Genomic DNA, 18,619 nt, shown 5'->3' with positions numbered 1-18,619 from the left:
CTAAAACTGTACACTTTTAAATCATTTAGGCATTTATTTGGCTGAGCATAAAAAAAAAGTGGGATCAAGATATTTCACTATTATTTATAAGTTGTTGAACGGCAGTACATGAAGCTACAAATAACACATCATCATCGCAGATTTTGTGATAAAACTCAAAGTCTCATTGAACCTTCTCTACTCATACCCTGAGGACAATCACTCAGCAGTTTTACACAAAACTTGCAGAGAGAATGAAGACCACCATTGATACCATACATGACTTTATTCCAAGAAAGACTTAAATCAGCTAGTAATAAGATGAAATGTCACTATGATATAAACGCTAATAAGACTAGAATTAATTATGGTTACATGGTATGGCTATACAATCTCAACCAGAAGAGAGTATGAACACTCAAAAAGAAGGGTTTCATGTTGTAGTGAAAACAATCGATAATATGGCTTACAGAATTCAGAATGACATGTAGTCCAAGCCAAATGTCATCCACCATGATTGTCTTTAGAAGTACATTGGCGAGAGAATGGCCTGCTGGTTATTTTCATAGAAGACTTCACCAGGAGGAGTCCAAGGTTTTTGTAGATATCACTTCAAAATGATTGCCAACGACAGAGCCAGACACCAGTGAATTCCCCCAATCACTACCTAGAGAGAACTCCCCAGTAACAAGTCAGTAAGTGACAATAAGAGGCAAGAGATCGCCCCACCTTTGTACTATAAACTATTGAAAAGAAGAACGCCAAAAAAGATTTGGTGAATATACAGTTTAGACACAGTAAATAAGGTAGCAAAGTTTTTGGTTTGTCAGTTAGAATTATGATTGTAAGTCGCTTAAAATATTTAAATAATTAACATAGTGATTGTAATATTTATTTGTGATCATCCATTTTGTTAATTGTGATTAGTGACTCACTAATCACAATTAACAAAATGGATGATCACAAATAAATATTACAATCACTATGTTAATTATTTAAATATTTTAAATATTTAAATATTTTATATACTATATAAGTTGAAGGTCAATATATTATTGTTTTATTTGTGCATTACGATTGTTCATGGGAGGAGCAGTGCTGTTGGCAGTGTTTTTAATATTCTAATTTAGATATTCTGTTCTGTTTGCTTGAAGGAATTTTATCATGACCTAATGATATGTATTATGTCTAGTAGTTTCCTGAATGTCTAAATTTAACGTGATGTCTCGGGACAATATTGAAGTGGGGGATATTCTGATATATAAAAGCACGATAGAGTCAATCAGTTGGTTATATGATTAATCAATGAATCTGTTACCATGTTATTAACAGATTACTGAATGTGTTAGTCAACCAGTCAGACAGTAAGTTGATTGTTTAGCCAAAGCAGTGTTGTACATTTTTGTGGCTGTGAATTTTTACTTATGAATTAGACCTATCAACGGACGTAGCCTGTAGAACTTGTATGCTACAGTCGAAGAAACAAATAACCTGTTACAAATATGTGGACTGAACTTTGCATTATTTTACCAAATAATTAAAAAGAACCCACCAGATGATAGAAACTCTTACAACGATGTAAATAAAATTTCTTATTTATCTAAGTAACATATAGAATATCCATGTTAAAATATATATAAATGATCATGTGGTTGGATACAAATTTGACACAAATAAAGGGTTGTGCATCAAATCCTTTTAAGGTTACTTGAGTAAATAAAGCATTTGTTTGTGCTAACTTATGTGTCATTTTCAAATACAATTCATTTCATTAATAAAAAATTTAGTGAGATTTAGGTCAAGGACAAACGTCAAGGTCATTATAAGTAAAAAACTAAATAAATCCTTTTCTTTATTCACCCTAGGCCTGGCCTATATTACTAAGACTGAAAGTACACTAATGTTGTATTAAGATCAGTATATGTAGTAAACATCATAAGCCTTAAAATTGGATATGGATTACTGTATAAGTAAAATAGTTCAAGACAACACAAATAAAGGTCTGTATGTCATTGTATAGCTGTATAATTTCAACCACAAGACAGAAGATGAACACTCCAAGAGAAGAATCCTATGTTGTAGTAAAAAAAGACTTATTTTGGGCTAAAGAATAAACGATAATTTTTGTAAATCCTTTTTGCCATAAAAAGCTAAATAAATCATTGCAATTTTTTAAGTTTTTCTCACTTGTAGGCCAATATATACATGTAGGTGGAGATTAAACAACATATAAAATCATTGTTATCACTTAGGCTATTTTCTAATCATAGAATAACCAAATCGATTTTTGCCCCTCCCCCCCAAAAAAAACATCAAATTGTATTAATTTCTTAAATACATGGCCACACCCCCACCGTAGAAATACACTGAAATTGTGGTTTCAAAACAGTGTTAAGAAGATTCAGAAGCAATTTACACATTATTCGGCCAATGTGAGAGCACTGCAATTAAATCTAAACATCTGTATCAGTTATTTTTTTAGCCCTACTCTATACATCTATGCGAAGGCCTATAACGACAAAGATTAGTACAGGATGGGTAATAGTTAACTACAAATTTATTGTAGTAATATTAGATAAGACAGGTGGGGTTTTACAGATTAGTTTTGCTTGGAGGCATAAGCTTTTACAGACTTTATGATCAAGTTTTATAATGAATATTTTGTTTACAGATACTAATTGTGGTTATTTTGCTTAAGATAAACTTATTTCAGTTGAGCTGTCACGATGCGCGAAAATCCGTTTCTTTAAATAAGGAAAGGTGTTTTAGTCATTTCCAATAGTTTTTATTTTTCACGACAAATGCCTAAGATCTATCTCCAAAACACTCGATTTCAAGGTTAATAACCAATGGTTTAAATAAAGAAAACAGAGGGATGTCAGTTTTAAAATTGAGTAAATTGTAATGCGAAGATATTTTATGAACATAAAATGGTCTTAGATAAAATAAACGCTGGTGTTGAACGTTAACATACAAGCGCCAAACCCTAAAAATACTCAATTGCAAGGCGCGCGTGATGCTTTAAAGCTCTTGTTTATATATTTTTAACTCTTTTTATAGAGCATTCTTCTATCGTTAGACATATAGACGTCATTTCTCATGTTACAAGTATCTATCTATTCTCCAAACTACCTGCGTTCTTTTACAGGCCAAATTGCTCAGGCACTAGGGGAAAATCTTGTTCAGGTTACAGGTTATCGTCTAATAACAAGGGGTTAAAAAACAGTTGGAATTATCTTCTAGCTGTAGAAACGATCTTCCTAAGTATCTCACGTGCTGATGGCAATCCGCTTGTTGATTGGTCACATTAAGTACACGAGCAATAGTGTCGTATACTAATGGCGTTTCTCCCCCTGCTAGCAGCAGAAAACGATATTAAATGAAGATGAAGCATTGCTTATAGCCTATAGTTTAAGCCATGAATCGGGAAGTGGTATTTCTTTTTCTTTTTTTTTTTTTTGGACACTGGTCACGCCCCAGTCATCAACTTATCCTTTACTCAGATAAATATCGACGAAAATTTTATATCATAAATAACAGCTTCTTTTACAAAAGCCCAGCTATCTTCGGTTTTCAAAACGGTTCATGAGCTTCACGCTTTGTCCAAACTTACTGTTTATTGTCAACAGGTGGCGCTCTGGTCATACCTTTCAACAATTATGAAGTAATATTGGTGAAATTAAGTCCATGAAACAAACAATAATTTTATTCACAACGGCAGATTCTTTTTCATGAGAATATGTTTGAAACATCAAAAAACAAAGTAAACTGGTTTGGTAGGAGAATAATTAAATAAGTAACTGTTTTATTTATATGGTTTCCATTTGTTCTTATTGGTATAAAAGTAACAGTACTTAATAATAACACACTAAACAGTTCTCTATATTTTGATCGCATTTTTATTTTTTTGGGGTGTGTGTGTGTGTTTTTCCTTTATTATTTTGTCTAAACATATTTAGAAGACCTGAATTTATTATTACTTTTCTAGATTATTTTATAATAATCTGTCAAGAATAAAATATCTGTTTGTAAGAAAAGGAAAACGGATCTACCACTTAAAGAAAAAACCAAATAGAGACAGAACAATATACAAACCAGATTCTCTATCCTAAATAAATAAAAAAGTTAGATAAATGAAGAACAAGAGAGAAAAAAACATATTCCTTTACTACTTATCAATTAAAAATCAAATCAATGTTGGAAGAACAACAGACCAGAAGATATGTCTCTTGTCAAGAGTCAGGGGAATGGATAGCAAACAATGCAGGAATATTTTCTAAAGCACTATTCAGTAGAGTGGATAAAGAACAAGGAAAAGAGATACATACGAAAAAAAAAACAAGTCAGTACATTGGATACAACAAAAGGTGTAGAGATAGATATTTTATATTTTATAGAACAAGCCAGCAGAGTAGATAGAGAACAATTCAGAGAGATTGATGCTTCATCTTCTGAGGAACAAATCAACACGTGTTGATTTGTTCTTTAAAATATAAAGTATTTACCTCTTTGACCTGCTCCTTATCTTCACTGCTGAGGTTTAGTAGAAGTTAGAGCATTTATTTCTCTAATTTCTTCTGTATCCACTGTGTTGATTTGTTCTTTAAAATATAAAGTATTTACCTCTTTGACCTGCTCCTTATCTTCACTGCTGAGGTTTAGTAGAAGTTAGAGCATTTATTTCTCTAATTTCTTCTGTATCCACTACTGGATATAGAACAGGGCAGAGAGATAAATATTATATCAGCTCAGCGGATAAAGAATAATTCCGAGAGGTAAATTCTTTATCTACTAAAGAATAAGCCAGCATAATGGATACAAAACAAGGCAGAGAGAGTGATATATTCTATCATATAAAGAACAAATCAGCAGAGTAGATAAAGAATAATTCAGAGAGGTCAATACAGAGAGGTCTTCTAAAGATCAAATCAGCACAGTGCATAAAGAATAGTTCAGAAGGGTAGATACTCTATTTTTTACAGCATTATTGTGCAGAATGGATAAAGAACAAAGCGGAGAGATAGATACTCTAACTTCTGCAAAACGTCAGCAAGGTATATATACAGCAATTCAATACTTTATCTTAAGAACAAGTAAGCAGAGGGGATACAGAACAATTCATAGAGGTAAATAATTCATCCTCTAAAGGTCAAACAGCACAGTGGGTACAAAACAATTCAGAGACATAGGTACTCCTCTTTAAAGAGTGTTTTTAGAACTGAAGTGTTTTTTATCCACTCTGCTGAAGTGTGTTTTATAAGTTACAATATTTATCTCTCTGAATTGTTCTTTATATGTCTTGCCGACTTGTTCTTTAGAACAAAAAGTGCTTTTTAGAACTTAAGTATTTTTTTTATCCACTCTGCTGAAGTGTGTTTTATAAGTTACAATATTTATCTCCCTGAATTGTTCTTTATATGTCTTGCCGACTTGTTCTTTAGAACGTTCTAAAGAACAAGTCGGCAAGACATATAAAGAACAATTCAGAGAGATAAATATTGTAACTTATAAAACACACTTCAGCAGAGTGGACAAAAAACACTTCAGTGTTAGATATTATATATTCTAAATAACTTCCATCGTTTTGGTATTCTGCTCATTGCAAAACAAAAAGGAGCAAAACCACCTGTAGAAACATACCTTAAATCTCTTCTATTGTTCATATCCATCATCTTACGTTGCAATAGAGTTTGAGTATTGGAAGCGTTAGTTCAGCCATTCTTTTAATGTACTACTCCTCCATAAGACAGAAACATCCATAAACACAATCTCAGCTGCAAATTGGTAAAATTTTGGACCCCAAACATATTCCTGTTTTTTCATCATTTACAAACATTGTAAGAGGAACTCTTCAACTAATCATTTATTTTATTTTATTTTTGGGGGGGGGGGAGTATTAAAGAACAAACCTAATTAATCACTCGCTGCTTTGTTTATTTTATCAGTTAGATGTTGGAAATTCTCTCCAGAGTCAGTCAACAACTTTGTTTCATCAAAATACTATCAATCTGTTAAAATTATACCATTATGTAGAAAGACTGTTTAGAGTCGTTCATTGCTCCCCTCGTTACATACTCTGAATTATTGTTCTAGAAATTTTGAAAGTCTGTGTTAGTTACAAGACGTCGTGGAGACGTAGAAAGCACAAACAGTTTTTGACGCCAAGTCATTTGAACTAGTTTTTACGTCTCCTCAGTCCTTTAAGAGAACATCCTGATGTAAATATGTTGAATTTTCCTCAACCCTTCAATAGAACATCCTGATGTCAATATGTTGAATTTTCCTCAATCCTTCAATAGAACATTCTGATGTTAATATGTTGAATTTTTCTCAATCCTCCAATAGAACATCCTGATGTAAATATTTTGAATTTTTCTCAACCCTTCAATAGAACATCCTGATGTCAATATGTTGAATTTTCCTCAATCATTCAATAGAACATCTTGATGTCAATATGTTTAATTTTCCTCAATCCTTCAATAGAACATTCTGATGTTAATATGTTGAATTTTCCTCAATCCTCCAATAGAACATCCTGATGTAAATATTTTGAATTTTTCTCAACCCTTCAATAGAACATCCTGATGTCAATATGTTGAATTTTCCTCAATCATTCAATTGAACATTCTGATGTTAACATGTTAAATTTGTTAAACCGTATCATATCTCTTTTCACATCTGTTAGAAGTCTTAGAAAATTACCTGCTGACTTGATTCTGTAAGAAATATAGATGGAATAATTCCTCACTAATATTGGAGTAACTTGTGTTAAAGGGTATACAACAGAAGGTTATATCTGATCGATAGAAAGGTTTAAAGAAAAAACAATTACAACACTCTATTTCCACATCATTCACAATTAAGCAATATCTAAATAGAAGTATATAAATAACTATCAAGATTTAAAACATCTAGTGAAACGAGGAAGCATTTTAAGCTATTTTCTGATTTTATACGCTTTGGTTTCAAATTCATAATGGACTATCTGAAAGCAATCTGATACATCAAAAAGTAAATTCAATCAAATGTATGACGCTGTGTTATCATAAACACTGAAAATGGTTCGCTGACGTAGTTTGCAATTGGTTACACTTTAAATCTATATTAGAGAGATCGTCATATATTTCACATAAGTATATTTAAACCGATAATATTTTTAGCGTGATAAACATGCATACTGTACATATCCTGGCAAGAAATAATCTGATTAAAGTATTTCACTTTTAATCCTCTTTTCTTTCTTTGAATTATTTGGTTATTTTAGCTAAAACACACACACACACATAATGTGCTAAGTTATTCATTAACGCTCCCGCTGCATTAAACCGTAGGGCCTACTGGATAATATATGTTTCTATGTGTGCGTTGGGCAGTAGAATCTGAAACATATGTTCTAATCTTCTTTACATATATCCTCACACAGATATATTTGCCTTGGCTTTGAACATAATGCATCCCAACAGAACCCCCTCAAGTTTTCTACTGAATATGTTATATAGATTACATGACAAAATCACGTGACTACCGTAGATCTTCACCACTTTTTGGGATAAATTTTGGTTCTTCTCCGAGATTCATTTCTTTACTTCTACAGCCGTATATCGCCATGATGATGAATGTGAAGAACGAGACGAGATCAAGAGGTTTCCTTCCATATCATTCCAGGAATATCAAAGCAGTGAATGTTGGAGAAGTCCCAAGATTTATCCCAAACAAGTTTTGAATACTGGCTGCCTGTAAAGTGTGCATGAATAAATTACATAACCGAAGGCAATAGGCCTAAAAATGTTGCCTAAGCAATTTTTGGGTGCTACTAAAAGATGAATAAATGTGACGTCACAAAACAAAAGATTTTACGATAAAATCACAAACAATCTGTTTTAACTGCTTTGAAACTATGTATCAATAACCAAAACGTTATAACAAATTACTAATAAAATATTCAGCACAAGGAATACACACTGCTTCCGCACAGTAGAAATTCATCTCTACGAAAAAGTAGTTTCTCGAAGACGTGAACATTTCATTACGAAAATGAACATAACGAGATTTCGTTTGCTTAACGTTTCCGAAAGATCAACACGGTAAAATATTAAAATGAAATACAGAAAACACTGCCAAAAGTTTTAAATGTGCTACACATTCTTCAATTGCTGATATTTCTTCACGGCTGAAAATATAAGTTTATATATTTAAGATATCGGTGAAATTTAGTAGCGTGCAGAAAATTAAAACATATAGAAATTACCACACGCTGGACAAATAAAAATATATCTAATGCATCCTTTGAAACGAAATTTTTGAGTACACATCTAGTAGACACGAATGATTCATATCTTCTCCAAGAAATTACACATTTCAAACTAAACATGTACGTCTATTTTGACGAAAATGGGCCCGGCATGGCCAGATGGTTAGGGCACTCTACTCGCAATCTGTGGGTCGCGGGTTCGAATCCCCATCACACCAAACATGCTCGCCCTTTCAGCCGTGGGGGCGTTATAATGTGACGGTCAATCCCACTATTCGTTGGTAAAAGAGTAGCCCAAGAGTTGGAGGTGGGTGGTGATGACTAGCTGCCTTCCCTCTAGTCTTACACTGCTAAATTAGGAACGGCTAGCGCAGATAGCCCTCGTGTAGCTTTGCGCGAAATTCAAAAGCAAACAAATCTTGACGAAAATATAGACGAATCTTACCATTTGGAAAAAATCGAACTCAAGTTTTTTTTGTTTTTTTTCATCGAAATGTAAAGTCATATCATTTAACATAACCCTAAATCAGTTGTTATTTTCTATTTAAAAAGGGAAAATTAATTACTATATGTATAAAAGTTGAATTGAACAGACATCAAAAATAATATATTATAAACAATAACCTTAATAGTTACGTGTTCCAACAACCTAACTGATAGTGGAGAGCGAAATAACTTGAAATAAAACATTGCCACTAGGTTGTAAATAGCTTACGTAAGCGAACCCATATTTACTCTTCATATTATGAAATACATACTGAGCACGCTTCAAGACCAATTTAATTCTTATGTTGTTTTTAATTATGCACAAAGCTACACAAGGATTATCTGTGCTCTGCCCACCACGGGTATCGAAACCCGGTTTCTAGCGTTGTAAGGCCGCAGACATACCGCTGTGCCACTGGGGGGCTAATTCTTGTGACTCGTTCTTCGTATTTTGAAATCCCTTGTTGGTCTTCTTCAGGAAAAACTAAGGGGAATGCTATTATTAATCATCAATAACATTTGAGGTTAAAAACGTTCTACATTAAGAAAAGTCTTCAGACGATGTTTCGGTTATTTTTAATTATCCTTTTGATCTCGTCAAGGATGGAGAAAACAACATCAAAGTAGCAAAAATGTAACTTTAGTATTGTATTGTCAGGAATGTTTTAACACTATTATTTTTATTTTGCATCAATAATTTCAATTTTAAAATATTTAAAATATCTTCTCAAACTGTGGTGGTTTCACCTGACAGCTGCGAAGTTAACCTTGCGATAAAATAAAGCTGAGGTAAGTAAGTGTGTGTTCTTTTTCACCGTTGGTGTACATCTTATCTGAAACACTCATAACATGTATATATACATATTAGTGTTAAATATATTCATCCCACCACTATTCAAGCGTAAATTAATCTATTCGTCTGATTCAACAGCTCCTGCCAAAGGTTATAATATCATCGGTAAGTCTCTCTTTGGCAACATCATTATTCATGCTTCATATTTTTCTACCTTATATAATTTATTTTCTCCTATTTATTTACTTATTCTTAATTCGGAGTGATTCCAAGCATACGCCATGTTGTTTATTTACTGTTTTGTTTTTTTTACGTAACCAAATTGGCTTTTTGACATATATTTCACCCCTTTATTGATTTATTCTTATTTCAGAGTAAGTTTTCTCTTCTTTTGTTTAGAATCTTCTGAGTAGAAATATTTTGTGGAAAAAGAAGAAGAAGAAGAAGAAATTAGTTTGCGTTTTAATTTGTTAAAAATAGATTGGGAGGTCTAAGAAATGCTTTGTTTGTTATTAAGCACAAAGCTACATAATTAGCTATCTGTGCTCTGCCCACCACGGGTATCGAATCCCGGCTTCTAGCGTTGTCAGTCCGCAGACATACCGCTGTGACACTGGGGGGGGGGGGCACTCTAAGAAATGAATGAGGAGATAATAAAAAAAATTCATAAAGACAAACAACATTTTTAAAGCGCCATCTAGTGGGTATTTTTGTATAGACCAACGGTGAAAGTTTATCATTATGAAGGTAACTAATTATTTTAAGCTGTTTTATTTTAAGTAGAATCTTAGCACATTTTTTGGTTCTTGAGGTTTCAATAAAACTGATCTCGGCCTTAACTAGTTCTGCAGTTTTATGTCTTTGTTATAGTATCGTTCTAAAAGATGTCGCCACCAGCAACGCCAGAATACGAAGCCTTATTTATAAGACTAGCGAAGAACAAGCACTTTTTTTTAACCAAATGAGCAAAATACTACTCCTTTGATTACTGCTAATCTAATAAGATATATTTTAAGTACTCAAACAACAATCTATCGCTTTAGAAATGTTCTGTAATATGAATTATATTAAACTCACCTTTTCTTTGTATAAAAATAGCCTTCTTGACCTCATTTTTAAGTCATTGTTTAATTTACTTTCGTGTTAATGAAAATAATTTGCAAATACGAACTTCTTTTTTCTCGGAATCTTTATACTATCAACTCCAAATGCACGATTCCGATGAAAGGTATGCTTCAATTCTTATGTAAATAATTCATTTGTGAGTTGTTATTTGCTTCTTCACGATCGCCATGATTATCGCAAGATCTAAACATGATTAGAATGTTGACATTGCTCTAACTTCTTTTGTTTTATGTCTTCATGTTTAACGATAATAAACACCTGCAGTATAAAGCACGTTATTCCGTATTGCTATACACTTTTCTATGTGTGGTAACACATGAAAAATGAATGCTTATTATCCCAGTAAACTCCATAGCACTAGAAATATATAAGATATTTAGAATGGGAAAGAAAAGTAATCAGTCTTGAAATTTGATTTATGTAGGAATACAATAGTTAATTTCGAAATATTAAGGAATTCAACTTGAATTTTCAGAGAAATTTTATTGCCCGAACATTATTTAATTAATTATTTTTTTGAAATTCGGATAATTTAGAAGTTGATCTCAAAACTAAAATAAGTAATATTATTTTATAGTTGACATAGATCCATTTTAAACCATACCTTACCAAGACATTCATCATAAAATGCCGTTCATATTACCAAGGCATTCATCATAAAATGCCGTTCATATTACCAAGGCATTCATCATAAAATGCCGTTCTTTTAAAATGTAGCAAGATAAAAAGGCACAAAATTACCAAAATGGATAACCATGCTTCTTTCTAGTGAAGGCCCCCCACCAGTGGCACAGCGGACTTACAATGCTAAAATCCGGGTTTCGATACCCGTGGTGGGCAGAGCACAGATAGCCCATTGTGTTGCTTTGTGCTTAACTTCAAATAACAAAAAAATTCTAGTGAAGATAAAGTTAAACAGCATTGTCCGTGTTAAATGTATCTCCAGCAAAATTCCAGTTTCGTTATATTTAAGAATTTTCCTTTAAGTGAATTGTTTGTGTTTGTTCTATCGTCAAGAAGTAAACATTCTTGAGTCTAAACATCATGTCTTGTACAAGCTGTACAGTTAGAATATCTTTGTGAAAAAGGCCGTATTTCAAAACAAGTCTCGTTGCTTTTATGATGTCAGTATTGATTTTATTTTCTGATAGAGTGATGTTCCTTCTCGAGAAAAATAGAAAACACAAGTCAGTTCAGCGAAATTAACCCTCCAAATCTGATTTCACGTACAGTTTTTATCGACTGACGTATATTAGAACATGTAGCTATTTTTAGTTCTTGTTTGTTTTTGACACTATTAAAAGCTCGTGCAACGGCAAAGATTTTTGGTGTTTGAAAGAAAAAACTAGGCATGTTAAAAGCCCACTGTCATCACCATCCCCACCCCACCTCCCAACCTGTCGTAACAAATAATCCGCGCAAGATTCTGCCTGTTGCTAAGGCGAAGAGTGCGTGCGCTGTTCCTGTTTTATAAATACACGCTGAATACAGCGCCATTTTTCTCTCTAGAGAGTAACATACAATGATAAGAGTAGCATACAAAAATAACTCATGTGATTTTCAAGCAGAGCTTTCTAGAATCTCAAAAATAAAGCCAATTACTATGATTTCTAAGCAAAAACGTTTAAGAAACACCTGTCGAAAGTTGTTTTAGGAAGCAGTTTATTAACACGATATTTCTTGGAACTTTTAATTTATTCATTTCTGTGGCTAACTGAAAGAAAAAAAAATTAACCACAATTGTAAACAATATGTTTAATATTACAGGCGTCACAGAGAAGGGGGGTGGTGTTTGTTGGGTGCGAACGAACCTCCTTTTGAACCTCGACTGCATTTTGATGGTCACGGGAAATTAAATCTAATAGTGAAAAAAAAAACTCCACTAGAGTTTTATATCCATACTTTCTTTCCTTCATTAATGTAGTTCTTCAATCTGGTACGCGCCCTAGTGGCACAGCGGCATGTCTGCAGACTTACAACGCTAGAATCCGGGTTTCGATACCCGTGGTGGGCAGAGCGCAGATAGCCACTTGTGTAGCTTTGTGCTTAATTACAAATAAACAATAAACTTGCCCCCAGTGGCCCAGTGGTATGTCTGTGGAGTTACAACGCTAGAATCCGGGTTTCGATACCCGTGGGGGGCAGAGCGCAGATAGCCAATTGTGTAGCTTTGTGCTTAATTACAAAACAAACAAATAATCATTCAATCTGGTATAAACCTTGCTAGGGGTCATGTATTGTATCGCTACTCGCTCACAACTTACTAAAGTCTGTACGTGTTCTTGATTTTCGAAAAAAACTTCACTTTCCACCGCCTTGAAAAAATCCTGACGCCCATAATATATATATGAGACTGCGTTACAATTTTTGTGTTTATTAAAAAACATTAATTTTATAGATGTATAATTCAATTTTTTAAGGAATCTAATTTAACTGTTTAACATCTTTCATGTGATAGATGAGAGGTAATTTTTCTACCAGAAATCCAACGAAGTAAACGAAAACACAAATCCTTAAGTAAAAAACTCATAACTAGTCAGTTTAGCTCCTAAAATGATATCAGGGAACCGTTGTTTAATATCAAAACTTATAAACTTTGAATAATTCTTTTTTTGTCTGTATGTTTTAACTTTGTCGGTTATAACTTTTCTGAAAATTGTATACACCCGAATACGTGTATAATCTCACTGTTTAACAGTTATGGCCACTAAATATTCTTCATAAATAATTTAACTCATTAGTGATGATACTCTATAACAAAAATGCAATATAGAATACAGTTATTGCTCCGAAGGAACAGTTACACTTGAAAACAGGGGTGGGAGGATATGGGTGAATAAGTGAGCATCACTCTTAACAGATACAAGCGTATTTAGTCAGACGTATAGATTGGCAGAAGTCACACAGACAGAATCACTCTTAACAGATACAATCATGTATAGTCAGACGTATAGATTGGCAGAAGTCACACAGACAGAATCACTCTTAACAGATACAATCATGTATAGTCAGACGTATAGATTGGCAGAAGTCACACAGACAGAATCACTCTTAACAGATACAAGCATGTATAGTCAGACATATAGATTGGCAGAAGTCACACAGACAGAATCATTCTTAACAGATACAAGCATATATGGTCAGACGTATAGATTGGCAGAAGTCACACAGACAAATAGATGCATAGATAGAAAAGCAAAAACAAAACATTATTGAGTAACAAAAATATGAAGAACTTGTATTGACGTACGTGTTAAAAAATACATGCTTTAAAATGGTTCTACCTGGTATGTGATATGTCTATGCTTTCGTTTCATAAGTGTTTGCCTTTTGTTTGTCTTTCCGTCTATTTGCCCCCCAGTAGCACAGCGGTATGTCTGCGAACTTCCAACGCTAGAATCCAGGTTTCGATACCCGTGGTGGGCAGAGCACAGGTAGCCGATTGTGTAGGCCCGGCATGGCCAGGTGGATAAGGCGCTCGACTCGCAATCTGAGGGTCGCAGGTTCGAATCCCCGTTCCACCAAACATGTTCGCCCTTTCAGCCGTGGGGGGCGTTATAATGTGACGATCAATCCAACTATTCGTTGGTAAAAAGAGTAGTCCAAGAGTTGGCGGTGGGTGGTGATGACTAGCTGCCTTCCCTCTAGTCTTACACTGCTAAATTAGGGACGGCTAGCGCAGATAGCCCTCGTGTAGCTTTGCGCGAAATTCAAAAACAAACAAACAAACAATCCGTCTATTTTGCCTGTTTTTCTGACTATCTGTTTATATGGTATCTGTGAGAAAGCAGCTGTACTCAGCTGTTTTGAGCTATAACTTTATTCTCATTTGCTTTCTTCTAAGTGTCCTAGTGAAACAAGAAAAACGGAATAAGTACTTGAGCAAGACTTTTTTTATACAAACAGTTTGAAGAGAACTATTCTTATTTTATATGTATATATATATTATTAGATACTCAAATTCTCGAATGTTTTCATCGCTATAATACATCTCAATGTATGCCAGAATCACGAGGAGTTTAAACATTATATATGTCTCTATTAAATATATATCTCCCCATTATCAAATTTCGTAATAAAAAAGACGTCACTTGTAAAACAAATTTAAATAACATATTCTTGTCTCCTAGAAATTAAACAACGTAAACGTTGTGTATTTGTACTTTTAACTGATTTAAAATTTGTTCAGTATTACAACGAAGATACTTATACGGACTATCCCATCGTTAGTTCCATACACAGACAACTGTATCAGCTTTACTTTAGTTTAACATGTTAAATTAGCAGTTGTTTAGTACAGACAAACAGAAAAGTAAATAAACAAAGAGATGGCTTGACGAACGACAACATTGACATATAATTTTCTTTGTAGTAAGACAGACACACATGGATGAATAAACAGAAAAATATTTAAACGTACTCAAGGACACATACAAACAGTAAAAGCAGTGTAATATTTAGATTAAAATACAATTATCAGCAAATGGATATATATAAAATAAGAGACGAAGAAACATGAAGATAGATAGATAACGTCTTTAGAACGTTTATTCTTTTAAGCGCTTCGTTTGTAATTTCGAGAAACAAAGTTCTTGCCAGTTAGATTCTAAAAACAGCAGGCGGCGCTATTTCTGTCAGTTGTATCTGATACATCAACCAGTAAACAATAAGAAAGACAGGAATACTCTTACAGAGCCTTCTGACATCCTTGAACAGCAGATTAATGCTCACTTACTGTCCTAAAAATAAACACATTGATCTAATATTAAAGGAAAACTCGGACGAACGTGGGCTGATCGCCCCAGAGGATGATAAACAAGATGGAGGTGATCTGTCAGCTCTTGCGTTTCGTTGCGCGAGCACCTGAATGTGCGCATCTTATGAGCCATGTTGTATGTAAGCTTGTTTACATTGCTAGAAGCGGAAAGTTTTATAGAGTTCATAGTCTATCTGTCTGTCTGTCTGTCTATCAATCTATCTGTCTGTCTGTCCGCTCGTTCATCTATTCGTTTGACTGTCGTTCATCTGTTTCTATTTTTGTCTGTCGATATTTACAAATTCTATTTCGTTCCCCAAATATTTTGTCAGAGTTTTAATTTTTGAAAAAAAATTATATTATAATTTAGCTAGTGATTGATGTTTAGATGTTTAAATTCACTTGGTTTGTGAATCGCTTGGAACATTATAAGTTTCCATTAAATGTTTTCATAATTAGTATTTACACTATAAATAATACATATATATATACAAATTCGGGATATTTTTCGTTTTCAGAAATATGATATACCCTGATACAAATCAGTTTAATTTAAACTTGTTAGTGTGCTTTATCAAGAGTTGAAATGTAAAGTGATTATTTTACTACCGATAAACTAAGTTTCAGTCGTAGTAGCTTTAGTTAACATTTGATTCACTTATAAAAAATAAATTATATTTTGGTAATTTTCTCCTTATTTATTTGCTTATTTCGTTTAGTACCTGAACAAACATTTTTCAATAACGTGTAGTTTACTTATAATTTAATGCCATTTGTTTATCTGTTTGTTTTTTAAATTCGCCATCTTGTTCGGTGAAGAGGTTTTCTCTTCATTTATACTAATTATACAATCTTCAGATTGGAGCCTATCACGGAGTCTATACAGTTTCCGACGTCATTTTACGTCAATATCGCGCTATGAAGCACGTGAACAGTACTGAAATCAATAAAACAGTTTTTAAAGCGTTATGGCGGATAAGCACATGCTATTGAAATAGTCTCTCCACACAAACACACACACACAGAGAAAAATAGTCTTTATCGATGTGGATTAAAAATTATGACAAGAGCTGGATGACGATGAAATGGTTTTTATTGTCATTATACCTTTTAATATTTAATTTTATCTAAACATAATCGTAACAGAGCGAAAATTCTGATGGAAAGTAACTGTCTAAAAATTGAATTGTTTTTGTTTTTTCAATTATGTAGAAAACTATCGTTTTTTTTCATTCATATTACCAAGGTAGATGTAATTTATATATAAATAAGAAACCTCCTGTACAAACAACTTTTCCGTCTATCAGTAAAGGTCAAAGTAGAAGCCTAGATTAAGTCTTGTTTGACTTTTTGACCTATGAGAAGAATCGTCCTTCTTCGTTCTTTACCTTATATCAAGCAAGATATAATATAAACTTAAAACATATTTGCGCATAAACGTCGCCATAATGGCTAACATTAAAACTTAAAAAACTTGATTTTACACAATTGATTTAAGTGAAAATAGGAAAGGAAAAAATAAGAAATAACACAGTTGACATTATGACCCAGAATTCCGAGTATCTTTTTATATAACAATTGTTAATAGAGTAAGAAGTATTGAGTAGTGTAATAAAAACAATGAAATATTTAACACTTTTGGTTGCGACATGAAATTATTATTATATCAAATGTAAAAAAAATGTTGTTGTTTGCAATTAAGCACAAAGCTACACAATGGGCTATCTGTGCTCTGCCTACCACGGGTATCAAAACCCGGATTCTACCGTTGTAAGTCCGCAGACATACCGCTGTGCCACTGGGGGGGGGGGGCATGTAAAGAAATGAAGAGAACAGCTAATAACTTACGTACGTTAAGAATGACAATATATTTATCCGTGCAGTTTGAGCTTGATTTATTCTTCCAAACCATTCTCTGTGGTTAGATATGAAATAATGACTATCAAAGCCCAGTTAGTCGTGAGATGTTAAAAGATTGAAGAGTCTACTGAGCACTTTATCAATTGGAACTAAATAATATCAGATTTTACTCTTAAACTTTGCTTTAGAAAATAACAAAAAAGTAACTGTTGTTAGTAAACGATTCTGAAGGAATCTCGTTGTAAAAGATTTATTTTTGGATCAACATTGATAACTGGTGATAGTTACAAATCGAACAAGCTAGCAAAGTGTGTGTTTCTCCTTACGTCGCTGACTTTTTTGTGCTCGTTTGACGTCATAAAATCCATTTCGCAACTACTATGCTGATCGTGCAGCATTTGCGTTTTCTTCTCCAATTTTGACTGGATTCATCAAGACCAAGCGAAGAAGGAAAAAAATCCTGTCGCTTAGATGTTTCGAAAATTTGGATCAGTAAATTAACCTTCATATATTTGTATTTTACCTAATTAAATACATTCGGTATTTTCTTTAATGTACAATGCACGTGAGGATACGTGGTTTGTTTCAACATATAATACTTACCGAAAACAGGCAATATCTATATACCGTTTAACAATGCAGATTAAATAGAAAGGATAACGGAAGATAATTTAAGACGATTATAAGTTAAATATTTTAAGAGTAGATGAAATCCCTTGGTAAGTGTCGAAAGAATTAAAGACAAATAATAAAATTTATTCATTTTCATTAAACCATATAAATGATTTACCTATACTTTTTAGTCAACTGTTTTTTTTTTTTTTAATATCACTGTTACTTTTAACCAGAAAGGGTAAAAGCATCGTAATTAAATTCAGTTTAATTAACTCGTGCAGAAAACTTACGGTGCTTCCATCTATAAACCGACAACAGCATTATTAATATCATGTCGTTGAGTCATGGGATTTTTAGGTGTTAAGGTATTCTGAATTTCAATTAAAACGAAATATTTTTAACTGAATGTATTTTACCAGACAAAATTAATTTACAAAAATATTAACCATCAAATTCTATATTCTAGGATTTAAAGGACACTCAGTTAGATGAAAATTGTTTGTTTGTAATTAAGCACAAAGCTACACAATGGGCTATCTGTGCTCTGCCCACCATTGGATGAAAATGAAATGACATATAATCGATCATCAAATAGTACCTAAAATATATATATCATGTAAATAGTAGAAGCCCCTAAAATATATATATCATGTAAATAATAGAAGCCCCTAAAAAGGACCTCATATAAATTATATACGATAAACACCATAAAGTGCCTTCATGTAAATAACAGAAGATAAATATTATAAAAAAG

Source organism: Limulus polyphemus, unplaced genomic scaffold, assembly GCF_000517525.1.
Source record: "Limulus polyphemus unplaced genomic scaffold, Limulus_polyphemus-2.1.2 Scaffold1690, whole genome shotgun sequence".
NCBI classification, from domain to species: Eukaryota; Metazoa; Arthropoda; class Merostomata; order Xiphosura; family Limulidae; genus Limulus; species Limulus polyphemus.
Note: the sequence above shows the minus strand (reverse complement) of the source record.